We start from the raw sequence: 15,767 nt of genomic DNA, 5'->3' as shown, positions 1-15,767 counted from the left end.
CTCAGAGCTGCTGGTTTATTGCTGAAGGCTCACAGCTGAAGTCAAGTGCTGAATAGTTGCCAAGGACAGCATGTCATTTTGAATATATGAAATTATGGAAGAGCTGCATTGCAAGCCCATTCCTGCAGCTTTTCCTTACACAAAACATGGGAAGAAGTCTCACAGCAGTGAAAACCCTTTACCTCTGAGCTTGGTGGGTAGCATTCACAGCCTGCTGAGTCAGTGTGAAAGACCAGAAATGCTGTCAATTTTCTTTGAAGATGAGTTAAAACAGAGGCTTCCAGTTCTAAATGCTTTGTAAAACTTGTTTTCTTCTTCTGTTGTGAATAAAATCATTTGCTACTGCAGGGCTGTTCTTGAGTATGGCACAGCTATAGTGCTTCATAGAGAATGGCCTGTCTTTGAGGCAAGAGGAACAATTGTTTCTGAAACTTCCCTCCCCTCAGAAACAAAAGAAATTTCATTAGCTAGAACGTTTTGACATCTTATTTGCAGTGCTCTATTTCAGCTCTTGTCCCTGTGATCTTAATTTATGAATCACCTTTCACATTTCCAAAACTTTAGGTAGTTTGTAAATTTGCACAACAGCTCATACCATAAATGAGATGTAGGTTACTCTGTATACTAAAGCTATATTATCAAGAGAAGGAAGTGTAAGTGGTTTTAAAACGTGCTAATCAATAATACATTAATTTCTGGAGTTCTGCAAGAATGCGAGTGATTGATTAATCTTGTAATAAAGGACTTGCTAGTGATTTATTGTCTCACCATAAAACAGGAACACGACAGAGCTTGGTGCCACTTTGTCTTGGTACTAGAGGAAAACAAGGAAACAGAAATGTTCAGAGATTTGAGGTGTCACGTGTGTCACCTCAGGATGGGACAAAATGTGAGGGCTGTACCTTTCTGTGTCAGATTCCAGTTGCAAACCTGCTAAAGGAAAGATAACTTGCTGAAGAAGGGTCTTTTTCTTTTTTCCTTTTTCTTTCTTTGTCTTCATTCTTTTTCTTTGTCTTCAATCTTTATATTTGCCTCCTTCGGCCCAACCAGTTAGATAAAAGAAGAAAAAAAAGATATAAATTTGCTTTCCTGAGGGGGAGTTGTGTCCATTGAAGCAAGTTAAGTGAGTTAAAATTGAGCAGCTATTCTAGAGCCTAACTTCTTGTGTAAGCAATATTGACGGCTTTCGATTCAGCTTGTTTAATGTGCTTTTAATCTGCGAGAAACTGCAGATTGATACTAGTCCACACACAGCCTAGAGACCAGTGATTTACCACCAAAATAACATCACTTTTTATGTTGTTAAAAATAGGGAAAAAGATTGAAAAGAACAAATTCTTTCCCCCCCATCCACTACCAATTTTATTCATCTCCCTATGGCTGAAATAAGTGTCCAGGTGAAAAACACGACATACTTTCCCTTATGTTATGCCACAACATATTTGAAACTTCTGCACATTGTGCTTGTCCTTTGGAGAGATATCTTGGCCATGCTGTTCCTATATTACAAAGGCTCTGACCTCGCCTACCATATAAAACAGAGCAATAAAAGCCTGGAACAAAATGTCTGAATAAATAACAGTGCTGTCCCCTGAGAAATGAAGGTTGGGCTGCAGCTCTCTGGGAACACTGCTGTTCATGGAGTGATCAGCTACTCCTTCATCTGAAGGCTAAGATTTCCCAGGCTCTTCCAGAAAAGCAGGCAGATGGAGGGGCTGCTGAAAACTCTTGTGTGTAGAAACAGTGAGTTTGCAAGAAGATGGGACTGCTCCAAACACTGCCAGTCCTGGGATGTGGGTGCAGTCTCCCCAGAGCCTCCTGTTCTGGCTTCTCTCACTGTCCACATGCAATGTTCACAGCTGATGGACTGGCCTCAGAGCACTGGAGATGATCAAGGTGATGGGATGAGAGCTAAACTAGAGATAAATTTCATTATTCCTTGGGCACACTGGAGCCCAGGCATGGCTCGAAGCACAGCACCTATGCTGGGCGTGAGCAGATGTGGGTGACCTGACTTACCCTCCTCCAGCACAGGCAGATCTTGTCTTTTCCCATCCCAGAAGGATCTCATTGACACAGGTGTAAGTGTGGATGCCTTGCTGAAATTCTCCCTGGTGTTTCTGCATGTCAGGGCACTGGCGTGGTCTCTGCTGCTGGCTGCTCCTGGGCTGTGCTGTCTCTGCCCATGACAAGTGGAAGCTCCTTTCTAATTCACACAGGGAAAATAATGAAAGTGAATCCTGACGTTTTCAGTCTGAAAAGCAAGATATAACACTGGCCTGTGGTAACCTTAGTCACCTGCCAGAGGTGGAAAGGCTCATTAGAGTAAGCAGAAACTTTCAGTGGTGTAGTTCAAAAGACACTGTTAAAATTAGTCAATTGGAGCTGCAATAAAACTCTAACAAGAAGCCAGAAGTTAAAGAAAGCAAATTCAGCTCTGCCCCACCTTTCAGCTAGGACAAACTGGTGCAAATTGGAAGTTCTCTCCTGTTCTGTTCTGGTGTAGATCATAAGGCAACTCAAAACATAGTCAGACATCACTTACATTTCTCATAAGCAATTCTATAACAGTAAGCACACATCTGCCCAGGAGTGAGAGATGAACTTGGTCATTCCTGGGCAACTGTGCCATGCCTCTAACCAGAAAGGGCTCACATCAAGGATAGGCAACACTCAAACACACTAGGCTGCTTTATATAAAAGATACTTTGCAGGAAAAGCACAGGTCTGGTTGTGTTGCTCTTTCAAAAGAAGTAACTGTTGGGTTATAACTGTGCAGGTCTAAGATGTAAATGATGCAAGATTGTGGTGAGAGACAATCCATTCTATTGGACTAAATTAGCTGAAAAAACGAGTTACACAAGCAGAAGGAAGAGTCAGCTACTGCCTGTGACATAGGGTATCTGCAAGGAGAGGAATAATATGACATTTATCTCCTGTGGTCCCTTCCAACCTTACCCACTGTGTGATTCTGTGATTCCTCCAAGACAAAGAAATGTAATTATGGAAAATCCACTCGTTGCCAAATTAACAATATCAGCTCCGAGGCAGCATTTTGATGCAGCAAATTCAGCTCTTTTGGTTTCCCAGTATCAGTTCAAAAGTGCTGAGGCTGCACAACACAACGTGTTGATCCAGCACAAACCTTCCTGCTGCTCAGATCTGTCAGGAAAGGCTGGGGAATTAAACCTGTAGGCAAAGCTTTAAGGCACAATCCTTCCCACTGCACTTGGTGTCAGAAACATCCAAGCTGGGGTTGTATTTTGTGTCTTTTTGTGTGCACTGGCCCCATAAATAGAGGTGTGATTGGGCACAGTAAAGGCTGATCCAGGCTGACACTGTGGTAGTGTTTACCTGCTACTAATGGCTATGGAATCATGGACTACCTTCTGGGAAAATTACAGGTACATCTTGCCCACCAGGGAATTAAATTTAAAATGAAGATTTGCTTTGGGGAAACTGCTACCAGACTTTCTTTTCTTTTTCCCCCTCAAAGTTGACAAAACTCACCTGTTCCATGACTTTACTGTACGTCCACCAAACTCTTTGTCTTAAGCTTTTTAGGAGAGGAATACACGTGAATGAACTTTGTTGCAAAACTCCTTTTAAGAAAACACTTTAATGTAACATCCAAGTAAAAAGATAATTTTTTGTTAAGAGATGAGGATTGTAACTAAGCTAAGAAACAAGGGCAAATCACACAGTGTGCAGGCAGAAGAAAGGTTCTAATCTTCCCCCAAGGTGCTGTGGTGTAGCAGTAGCTTGGCCTAAGGCAGTCTGTGTTCATGGTGAGAGGTTTGGAATTTCCTCTCCCATTGACCAAACATCTCTAAGTGCCCTGTTGCTCTGGGTTTCAATGTGCTACTGTCTTGTCCTGCCTGTGAAATGAAACAGAACACTGTTAAGGAAGTGATGCTGCGAGATGGGTTGCTTTTCCTGATAGGGCCAAGCAGTATTTGGCTTCAGGCAAAAAGCTGAGAGTTTTGCTCGGGTAGAAGCTAGCAGAGCATACATTACTGCAAGGCAACTGGATGGTTTTCAGTCATCCCTGCCTGCAGCCAAAAAACACCTTCAGCTTGTGAATTACACACAGCCTGTGCTGGATGCCTCTGCTCTGTGACTGCATCTCCTCAGAGTTCTGGTGCCAGTCTGAGGGAGTGAGGCTAACAGCACTGCAAACCTCATCCACTTTCCCGCTGTTGTTGTTTATTTTATGTCCCTGTGTAGATACCATCTAGGACTAGACAGGCAAAGGAGTAACACTGCTGACACATCTCAGCTTTGCAGATATGGAGAGACTCGACCATAAACAGCTGTTACCACAAACCACGCTCTGCAGCCTTGGACTTGGTGCCAGGACTGATGGGCAATCAACCCCAGTGCTGCAGCCAGGACTAAATCCTCTCACCAAACACATTCTTCTCCAGCCTGAGGATGCTGCTCAGGCATGATTGATTCCTCCTTGATGCCTCAGCCCTCTTACACTGCAATTTTTTTTTTTTTTTTTACAAGTAGAGGAATAACAGCTAAAGACTGGAAAAATTTACAGAAGACAAATGAACCTGCAGAATGTCCATCCATTTTTGTTCCCTGGTAAAAGAAGGTGAGAATTTTAAGCCAGGTCCAGGATTTTCCTCTGACAGCCCTTAGTGGAGGCATCTGCCCATGTCTCCTTGGCACCACAACTGGCTCTGCTTGGCTGGTTCCCAGAACACTCTCAGTCCAGTTCTGGGGTTTTTCTTGGCCATAATCGTGGTAAAGAAAGTAATTTCCTGGGCAATGTTGGAGCTATACTGGTGACCATCATGGAGCAGGAATAAAACTGACCTTATGTTAGGATTGGGCACTTAGAAATAGTATCAGATCACATCACAAACTTCAGGAAATGCAAATGAAAGCTGTATCTCTGTTTTGGTTTCCATGGCCCTATTCAAAGTCAGAATTGCCTGTCCTTGTGCAGTGCAAACTCCAAGGCTTTTCCTGGGAACCGATAAAGCTGTGAAGTTTCAGTGTCCTGGAGAGAGCCTGGGACAGTGCCTGGAAGTCCACAAAGCTCCTTCCACCCCCAGGGTGATGGGATGGAAGGAATAGAACGAGCTGCCATGTCCCCACACTGACACAACTCAGCCTAATACCTCTGTGCCTCCAGGGAGCACCTCCAGCTTTTCTCCCTGGGGGAATCTGATCTGGGCTAGGGGTGGGGGGAAGCAGAGCAAATACACCTTTTCTGAGGAGACAATGAGATTCCTGAGGGGCCCAGCACAGGGGAAGCTGGGGCATGGTGCACCTGAGAAGCCACTTGCATCCCCAGGCAGGTACTCATCCTGCCAGCCTGCCCTGGGTGAGGGAAAGAAGGACCTGTGCAGCAGAACCATTGCCCTGCTGATCCATCAGGGGTATTTTAGAGAGGCTGAATAGTTCAGAGAAGTCATCTGCAGGTCCAGAGTTGTCACTGGGGACTGGAGAAGGAAGCTCTCCACTGCACTCATGGTCCTGTCCTGACAATGTGTTGGGGTGAGCCCAGCTGGCTCTCGGCAGTGTATACCTTGGCAGTAATTCTCTCCCTCTAATTAGAGTTAAAGGGCAAGGCTGCAGTCTGTTAATGATACTGACTTAATTTCTTGCTCTCCTGCTATCTGGCACTGGGCATATAATAAAGAAAGTAAATGTTTGCTAAGCGAGGAAGTGGGGCAGGTGAGTTTACATCAGTGATGCTCTCTGGGACACATGTGGATCGGTGGCATTAAAGCTACTGAGTGACTGCATGACAGAAGATTGCAGACTGATCTCTGCATATGTTTTGGACTGGAACCTCACCCCGCTGATGGTCAGAGGAAATCTCTGTGTGTTAGAGTGGTGGTTGACTTAAACAAGCAGCTCTGACTGTATAAAACAGACAGGATGCCAGAGCAGGACTTGGAAGGAAAAGAGGTGCTCTGACCCAGGACTTGCTGATAAAGGATCAGCTTGCTCTGCTGCTACCCAATCATCAAGGCACCAAATCTCAGAGCCATGCACACAGTGAAAGTTTAATCTCTGCTGTACCTAGAAGCACCTTGGCCTCAGCTCTAGGGAGCCTGAATGGGTTTGAGGATCTGAAAACCACTACCTTCATCCCTCAAGAAGTCTTGGAGCAACCTGTAGGTACTCTTTACCTGCATCAGCAAAGTCCTTGGCTGTGCTCAGCCTCCTGGCACAGTTGTCCCCTAAAAACCAGATTCTGGTGCTGGGTAGCCCACGCAGCTCTGGATCTGCCATGCCTCTGGCAGTGGGTGGTTGCCTCACTTCTCCCCCAGCATCGCCCTCCTGCTGCTTTCCCTGGCTTGGGGAAGGGGCTCTTCATCCACTCTGCTTGTGGTGGCCAACAAAACTAGGTAATGCTTCAGGGAACATAAAGAATTCCCTCCACTCATGGCACAATCATAAAAAAGAAGGAAAAGAAGAAAAAAAAATTTTGCTGATCCCTAATGAGGGGAAATATAATCTATATTTGGCCTTGATTTTTTTTTTTTTAACAACTGAACTGTAGTTTCTTAACAACCTGTTATTTCCTATACTTATGTACATTCTTACGTTTCAAGTGAGCCTCACCCCTTCCTTTAAGCTGCATATTTTCCATTTTAAGATTTCCTGCTCAAGCTAAAGGGCAAAGATCTTTAAAATATCAGCACGAAGCTGGGCTTACTTGCAGTGTGTAAAAGTTATCAGGCTCCCAGCTCTTGGTCAGGCTGTCGCACTTTCTCCTTATCAGAGAAGCAGGTCCCAAGTTCAATGTCTTTGAGTCTCTAACTGATGTGCTGGACTAAAGTCCTGACTGTGTGGGCAGCCAGGCAGGAGACAGCAGAGTAATATGAGTCTGTGTTTGATGGCCATTATTGTTATTGTGATTGGCAGCAGACACACAGACCTCTGTCTGCAGGGTGTTACCTCGCCTTTCTTTACCTTCTCTCTATTTGCCTGCATGCACTCACCTAATTTTCTCCCTGACAGCTACAACTGGGTGTGAGTGAGTGGAGGGACAGGGCAGGACTGAGGGGGAAGGAGCACAGCAGTGAGTGGAAGCAGCACCTGAATCTTTCTCTGTGCTCTGCATGGCAAAAGACACAATTGAGCAAAAGCCAGTAACACCCGACTGCAGGTATTCAACAATAGCCTTGCAATAACAGCTTCTGTGCTAGAACTTGGACCAGGAGAGGTAGGCAGGGAGAGCTCTGCGGTGCCTGGTGCCTCACAGGGCACCCAGCTGCAGGTGTGTGGGAGAGCAGCAGCTGGGGCGCTGAGGAAAGCAGGAGCTTTCCATCTCTGTGGGGAGATGGACCCTTCCCCTTCCCTTTCCCTCTCCTCCCTGCCCTGCCACCAGGACAGTCCCCAGCACCAGGTGCTGCCCACAGCTGGGCTGACACCTCCAGGTTCAGCTGGATTCTGTGTAGATGCCACGGTTGCTTCTGCACCCAGGGGCATCCACTGCCATTCCCCTGCTGTGAGGGGTCAGCTCAGGCTCGCCTCCCCCTGAAATCAGGCATCAGTCATCTTCCCTGGGGCCTCTCCTGCACTGTCCTTACAAACAGCTGCCCCTGATCAAATTAGCATCGATGAAACCAAATCCATGAGGGGGGAGGAGGGCAGTCTGCAGGGAGCTGATCCTGGAGCTGGCCATGTTGCTACTGAAGCACGTTTCTGGCAAATAAGGCTAAAAATGCCATGCAATGGGGAAGGGGATACTGGGATAATTATGGGTCACAGCTGCTGAAAACTGTATCAGCCTAAAAACTGTTTCAACAGAAAGTGATTATTTTTTTCTTTTCTTTGCCTGGAATTTCTTTTGGAATATTCCCTCTTTTTTAAACAAAAATAAAATGTCTGTCCCATTTACTATCCTATCCTTTTTCTCATTGTGCCCAAATGTAGCTGGAAAAAATCCTGCAGGTACCACCTACAGATAAAGCAATGGCAGACATACATTACATGCAATATCCCGTTTGGGAAAAGGCTTTTCCTTTCAACACAAACTTTCAGGAGTGCTGCTGCCTGTCCACCTCTCCAAACAGCAGTTTTCTGTGCTGCTGATGAGAAGGAGCTAGGGCTCCCACATCTGAAGAGGTATAAATGCTTAATTTGGGTGTTACAGAGAGGTGGAATGCCTGAGAAAACCTGACCTTACAGCCCAAGATGTGTGATCCTCGTCATTGCCTCTGCTTTCTGCAAAGCACAGGTGTTCTGGACACATTAGGAATTTCTGAGGGGAAAACACAGCTAAGTGCATTTTGTTCCCAGGCAGAGGGAAGGGAGGAGCAGGAGAGCACAATGAGTTTTGGAAGGATGGAGGGTCACCCCTCTGTCTACTCTTTGTGCTTGGTGCAGGGTTTGCTGGCTGAAATACCCTGTGGGTGTCTCACCAGACACAGAGAGTGCAGCCTTTCCTTCTGCTCTTGAAATCTGCTACCTGGATGTTTAGCCCCACAGCCTCCAAGCTCCTGGAATGCATTGCCATATGCCTTGGACTGTCTTCTTGGCTGGTGATAGAGATTTTATTTGTAAGAGTAGAGCCAGGAGGACCACAGGGGCAGTGAAGAGTGAGGGACAGATCTGCACTCACTCTTGATGACTCAGTGTGTGAATTTGGGAAGAGCACCGCTGGAATCTATGGGACTCTTGGGGTGCAGAGTGCTTTAACATGGGCAGAGAAGAAGGGCTTAGAGCCCTATGCCAGTGACCCTGCAACCTGTGGCGACAGCAGACACAAAAACCTCTTCTTAGCATGTCTGGTTGTGGTGGGCATGCCTGCAGAAGTCAAACAGCCCTGCCAGAGTGTGGTATAATGCCCAAACCGGGTGAAAGGTGCATCATGCAGAGCTGTGCCAGCAAGATAAAGCAGATGCCCCAGGGTACCAGCAGCACTGTGGATACAGCTGATGGCCATGGAGGGACAAGAAAACCCAACCCTTTTTTTGTCTGCCATGACTTCAGTGCTGCTAAAGTGCTACAAAGGTCGGCAAAGTCATGATGTGCCTGCTGGAGGTGCGGTTCAACCTTCTCTCTGCTCGCAGGAGACACAACACCCCATGGGCACCCCATCCCTGCTCAGACCAGGGCACTGAGGAGAATGTGCCTGCTCCATCCAGCTGTGTCCCATTCCAGAGGGATGAGTGTCAAAGCCCTGACAGCCTCACCAGCTCAGGTGTGTTGTGACCAACGAAGTTTGACGTGTCCTACACACGTTTTTATTAATATTTTATTTCAAATAATTCCTTTTCTCCTCTCTGTTATTTTTTTTCTTCTAAGTATGGCACAGAACTCTTTTTCCCCCTCCTTGTTTTTTCATTTAGAAAGCAAGCAACTCTTTCTTGATACTTCTTTTTAAAAATTCCCCTGCAGGTTTTCATGGTTTCATGTTTCTAATTATTAATAGGGCTAGCAGGAAATGTTGGATCAATTTCTGTTTCACTTGAAATAAAAATATTTTTTAAATGTCTTGACTCTAAATTACTTATTCCTTGGAAAGAGGAAGAAAAAAAAGCATTTTTATTCTGAAAAATTTCCCAAGGTACCCTTTTTGTTTTTAAACAAATTTTCTAACTCTTGATAGTAGTTTTTATGATTAGCCTTGTTCAGGGAACTAAAATGTTTGCCTCTCCTCCAAATGAAACTGAAGGCAGATACCAAAATCTTGAACTTCCAATGAACTAGGAGGCCCGTGATTAGTTTAGCACAAGTTGCCAAGCAATTACAAGTGCTGCTCTTCTTTCCCCCCAAAGAATTGATTTCAACAACTACCTGCCTGTAAATGTGAAATAATCACTCCATCTTGATGGCAAAAGCAGCCTCTTAAGCCCTCTGTCTTTGTTTCAAACACGCATGAGCTGGAGGTCTAAAGCCCCTCCTGTCCCAGCACTTTTCATTTCACAGTGGATTTCCCCACTGCTCCAGCGTTCCCTGACCACCTGCAGATGCTCGTGCCAGGATTAGCAGAGTCAGGGCCAAAGTGGGAGTGGAAAGAGATTTTGGGTGGCTCCTCTGGGTTCTCCAGCCCTGAGTGCAAAAAGATCTTCCCAGATGTCACCCAGAGGGTGTGGGGACTGATTAGAACCCCATGGAACTGCTTCTTGGGGGTGCAAATGGATGGCAGAGTGACTGGAAAAGGAGGTCAGGCTGTAACTCAGGAGGTGGAAAAAGGAGGGAGAGGTGGTTTCCCATGCTGACCACACACTGATGGGAGGTGCAGAGCTGGAGGTGACACCTGAAGGCCACTGTAAGGCCAGTGCAATGGCTGGAGATTCTGCTGGAGCAGCAAAAGGGAGCCTGTGGAGGAACAGCAGATCCTGCTGATGCTGAGTGTGCTGGAGGAGATAGATATGCAGAGGTAAATTGAGTTCTCTGGTAGACACTAGGGAGATGATAAGGCATGTCAGTAGATCATTTATTTTCATTTTATGGCTCAGGCCTATCTAAGGCTGCTGATAAGGCCATTGTTTCCCTTGAGTCACTGTCGTCAGGCTCTATTTGTACATTTACATGATTAAGCAGCGGGAGAATCTTGCTTTATCTTAATTTGTGTTTTTATGGCCGTGTCTTCCTTGTATTTACCTCTGCTTCTGTCTGTGCCCAGAACTTGGGAGAGCTGAAATGTCCCATTCATGCTGTTCTGACATCCCCAAGTGATTTACTCTAGGGCACACAGGGAAACCTGCTGCAGAACCAGGGCTCTACAGAGCAGGCATCTCCCAAGCCCCAGCCTGGAGGACAAAGTGATTATTCCACCTCCTGGCTGGTGACAAGGATGCAGAGATTCCACTTTCTCCAAAGGTTTGACTTGTTGCATGACTAGTGCATGACGAACAGACGTCACCGGCACATGACAGACGTGCGTCTGGTCTGCCCTGTGCAGCAGCCTCTAACTGCCTTATGGAATGTGCTCTAGATGACTGACTCAGGGCCATAAATGTTTATTAGCCTGACGAACTCCAGAACAATCAATTAAGTCTTTCTTAAAACCGTTCATGAGAGGATCATCCACACAAAGCAGTACCAGCGAGGACTTGTCATTGCTGGCACCCCCTGTCCACCTCTGCCAGCTGGGAGACTCTCTGACTGTGATTTCTGCAGGCCTGGACAAAGCTGCTCTGAGTAATGCTGTGGCTCTGGTTAAAGTTTGTCACTGCTCGATTTAATACCCTCTTACACACGTGGGAACAATGTACGTCTCCTTTTTTTGGGTGTTTTATTTTTTCCCTTTCTGTCATGTGAGTTTGGATTGGAATCAGTCTTTTTTTTTTTTTTCTATTTTTTTTTATTTTAGAAACTCCCTGGTCTCACTCATAATAGATTTACACCAAAAGAGGGCTTTCCTCCTGGTAGGGCTCAGTGAGGCAGCTGTGGTGATAACAGAGCAAACCAATAAAATTACGCTACACTTTTCCGGTGTCACAGGACTCCTGGAGTCACACACAGGGCTCCACAGCGAAAATAAAAGATGATTTCAGTCTACCTGAGGGCTGACTGGCCAGATGGAGTTTTGCACAATGCATAAGACACGTTGCCTTTCTGGCAGGACTGCTATTTATTTTGCCAGCAGTAGTTTCCCACATGGGTGCCCTGTGGCTCCCAATCCCTGGGGAAGGCAAGGAGGGCTGTGAGCACCTCTGGGTGCCAAGGCTGCAGGGAGGAGCAGCAGCTGGCCCAGACCCCCAAGATCCATCCCCCTCCCAGGGCACATCCCTTGCCCCCTAAGCATGGGCACAGAGGCGCAGAGAGGACAGCACATAGCCATCTGTCTTCTCAGGGGTGGCTGGGGATGTCAGGGCACATGGGGACATCCCCCTTCACCTGCTAAGCCCATGGTGCTGCAGCAGTTTGGCCCTGTAATTTTGAGAGGAGATAAAAAAGGCAGACTCCTCAGGGTTAAATTCGCTTCCTAGGCTGAGAGCTCGGGATGCAGGAGCTGCCAAGGCATTCCCTTCCTCTAGGATGTGGAGCTGGGAGCCAACAATTTGCTTGGAACGCCTTTAGTACAAATCTTTGGGGCTAATTCAGGCATCCAAGCTGATCTTATTCCACTTTTTTTCTCTTTATGTAAGTACCACTATTTTTCTTATTTGACAGTATTAAATCATCTGGTCTTGGGACCAGGTCTATCTTGGAAAAATCCTCCTCAGCTGGTCTTTGCTGGAAATTCTGCCTATGCAGCTTTTACTATACTAGAGATTTGCATCCTGATAGGTCACCCTCCATCCTAGTTTTAATCTGGAAAATGTCTCCTATATATACATAACTGACCTTTATGAGGCAAGCAGTTATAAAAGTGGACATCAAAGGAAGCTGAATAAAAGCCCAGGGGCTGTGGTTTGACATGTCACAAGGTCTGAGATGTAGGCAGAGGAGAGTTTGGTTTAATGACCTCTACTCCTCACTCCTCCCACACAGGCAAAAGAAGTTCTGCTCTGTTTGCTTTTCTCCAGAGTACTTTCATTTAGCAAACAAGGTGATTAAAAAACCAGAAAGGCAGGGGAATGTATCCTTGTAGAACTAAAATAACTTTAAAATTTAGAGCTCTTTTAAGGCTAAAAGAAAATTTCATCAATCTTTTCAGAAAATTTTCTGGCAGCAGGATTTTGTTGGATGATGAGGATTGAAACAGGAGACCACAGGGGCACACAGGGTGAGAACTCCCTGCAATTCCCTCTTTTGTCCTGGATTTTCCACCTCTCAAGCCACAGCAGCCAGCCCTGGCCCAGGAGTAGCCTCGTTGGTCAGCAGTGGAGTGGGGAGTTATTGTTTGTTACCTGCTGATCATTAATTGCCAGCTTAATCCTGTGTTTGTTTCACTGCTGGGAGCGAGCCAGGCCCAGCACCACCATGCAAAAGGGACCGTGGCGTGTTTAACCAGCTTAATGACTGTGTAATTACCAGTCTCCCTAAACGCTCTTCCACAATTAGAGCCGTCACATCCTCCCGACCTGACAGGATTTAAAAAACGTAATTAGAGGCTTGGCAGCACGGCTGGTGTTGATCTTGAGGCGTGAGGGGAGGAGGAGGTGAAGTCGCTGTGAGCCGTGGGTGTCTCGCTCGTACAAGTGTCTTATTAACCTCTCTGCAAATAGATTTCTCTGTGTAAGGGCCCTGGCTGTCCCAGCAAGGTTGATCTGCCTTCCCAATTCCCTCCCCAGCCAGGAAGAGTGGCTCTCTTGCTGAAAAACACAAGCCAGGGCCCAGCCTCTCCAGGACAAGCTGGGGAATTCAGCCTCACAGGTGCAGGGGAAAAAACCCACCTCTCTGCCCCAGTCAGAGCAACTTCATCCACAAAGCAGCACCTCCATGGAATTATTTGGTTTGTAGATGCTAAACCCCTCATGAATAAAAGATCCTGCTTGTCACAGTCTGCCAGGATGGGTCAGGTTGGAAGGGACCACAGTAGGCTGTCTGTCCTAATGTGCCTGCTCCAGCAGGGTCATCCCAGAGCACGTGGCACAGGATTGTGTCCAGGTTCTGGAATACCTCAGTGAGAGAAACTCCCCAGCCTCTCTGGGCAATGCGTTCAGGGCTCGGTCACTGCCCAGGGAAGAAGTTCTGCCTTGTGTTCAGGTGGAGCTTTGCAGGCCTCAGGCCCTGCCCGTGGCTCTGGTGCCATTGCTGGGCCTCTGGAGCAGAGCCCGGGCCCTGCTGGGAGCCCTCCCTGCAGCCAGGGACACCCAGGGCTGCGGGCCCCCTTATACCCAAATCCATCTATCTATATATTTATCAGAAATATATGCCTATATACATACATATTTTTATATATACATCCGTGTATATGAGAAACACTCATGTTTCTGATTGTTTCTGGTGGATTAAAGGAGCAATAAGCAACAGGCTGAATCATACTTTCCCCTCTTATGTTTTACTCATACTCCCTCTTGATCTTCCCTGACTCTGCTTCAATGCCTTTTTTCCCACATACCTTTTCTCTTCCCTCAGGTTCTGATTCATTTAGCAATGGAATAATTTGGGCTTCTGTGTTCACCCTCTTCCTTTCACTGGAGACATGTACAACCACCACTCCCAACCTCATACAAGTAGCATTGCCTCACTGCCATCCAAAACAGTTTACTCACGTGGTGGAAAATTGTGACACTTGTGATTTTTGTGAATTTTTCTTTTTCTTTTTCTTTTTCTTTTTCTTTTTCTTTTTCTTTTTCTTTTTCTTTTTCTCTTCTCTTTTTCTCCTTTTCCTTTTCCTTTTCCTTTTCCTTTTCCTTTTCCTTTTCCTTTTCCTTTTCCTTTTCCTTTTCCTTTTCCTTTTCCTTTTCCTTTTCCTTTTCCTTTTCCTTTTCCTTTTCCTTTTCCTTCTTTTTCTTTTCTTTCAGGATACCTGGGAGCTGCAGCTGCTTATAGTTTGCACTGCCTTTCAGCTAGCTGGTGAATACCCAGCACACTCCACAGGAGCCTGCTTATTGCTAATATTTCCACATTTCTTCCCACTCCCCCCTAATGGAGCTCTTTTTCAGTGTGGCAAGAGATTTCAGCTGCTGTTAAGGGCTGAGTTTTACCTTGGAAGGCCTGTGTGAGTCTTGCAAGAGAGATGTTATTTGTAATTAAATGGCTGGGGGAATTCAGCTGTATTTTTTGGTTGGCTAGGCTGAGGGTTGTTTCTGGGGGTTTTTTTGAGGATTTTTGGTTTGTTTGTTCTTTTTCTCCCTCACATGCACAGGTATGTGCCACAGCACTGGTAATTTATTATGCTTGCTTAAAATGTGTAGCATTCACTGTATTTCTCATTCTTTTTGTAATTGGACTGGGCATATGCTTATGTGGTATCCAGATAAGCAGGAAGTTAGCAAGCAAGCACATTAAGTTAAATTCAGTGTAAATAAAATGCATCAGCAGCTAATTTAAAATGATGCAAAGGTCCAATGAGCGTGTGCTGAACTTGAAAGGTACTTGCAGGTGCTCTTTATTTTGGTGTTCATGACTTGGCTGGAAACCAGCCCATGTGAGGTCACATCAGAGAGGCTTTATTTACCCTGGCTTCCTCCTCCTCCTCCTCCTCCTCCTCTCTTTGAGAAGTCAGAGGCCAAGAGTGGGACCAGTCCCTGATTGGGGTGAATCTGACTGAAGGGTGAAGAGGATGATGAGAGTGCTAAGCAATGCACCACCACTCCCATTCTGCAGGTTTGAAACTACATGAGAATCACATCTGCAAGGGTAATCATTTAAATATCACGGAGGTGCCTAATTCCCAGAAGTTTCCACAGGAGATAGGGATGAGGGCATTCTGGAGGATGCTGCCCTGAGGAGGCACTTCAAACGCCACAGTGGAGCCGTCGTCAGAGCTGGAGGATGAAACCAAATCCCTGGAGGTGTCATTCTGTGCTTAACTGAAAAAGACCTCGCTGGATCCATTCAAATCCTCATTGTCCAACTCATACTTTCCATGAGCTCTTTCAAAAGCAGCCTCCTTCTGTCCCAGCCCACCCTCACACCTGGCCCCAAAACCTGCCCCTTTCTTTCTCTGTGTGGAGCCTCTCTCAGGCAGGAAAGGAGCTCTCTGGAGCTCTTGTGGCAGGTTGGCTCCTTCTTGCAAGCTTCTCAGGGTGGTCTGTGCCAGACAAAAAGTTGTGGATGGAGCCATTAACAGCTTCACCACCTTCAGCACATCACAGGTGTTTTGTCAGTGCCTGAAGCTGGGATTACAAAGAGGTCAGTGACAGCAAAAAAAACCCAACAAAACACTGGACAAAATCCCACCGGTGTAGTTGCATAGTGTTGCTTGCTGAAAAAGAAAAAAACAAAGC

General features: G+C 46.2%; 2 long non-coding RNA genes across 2 annotated transcripts; both read right to left on the bottom strand.

The window, feature by feature from the left end:
* Window positions 1-763: 763 nt before the first annotated feature.
* LOC147647999 (uncharacterized) lies at window positions 764-2,200 on the bottom strand. Its single transcript, XR_015280509.1, has 3 exons — window positions 2,020-2,200; window positions 903-1,035; window positions 764-814 (listed from the first exon to the last, which is right to left on the bottom strand). It is a non-coding gene; the product is annotated as an uncharacterized LOC147647999 (long non-coding RNA).
* An 8,727-nt stretch (window positions 2,201-10,927) lies between these two features.
* LOC147647998 (uncharacterized) lies at window positions 10,928-13,603 on the bottom strand. Its single transcript, XR_015280850.1, has 2 exons — window positions 13,266-13,603; window positions 10,928-13,087 (listed from the first exon to the last, which is right to left on the bottom strand). It is a non-coding gene; the product is annotated as an uncharacterized LOC147647998 (long non-coding RNA).
* Between the last annotated feature and the right edge of the window lie 2,164 nt (window positions 13,604-15,767).

The sequence above is a fragment of the Cyanistes caeruleus genome, chromosome Z (assembly GCF_971803275.1).
Source record: "Cyanistes caeruleus chromosome Z, bCyaCae1.hap1.1, whole genome shotgun sequence".
NCBI lineage: Eukaryota > Metazoa > Chordata > Aves > Passeriformes > Paridae > Cyanistes > Cyanistes caeruleus.
The sequence above is the reverse complement of the archived record's forward strand: the minus strand, read 5'-3'. Positions and strand labels throughout refer to the sequence as shown.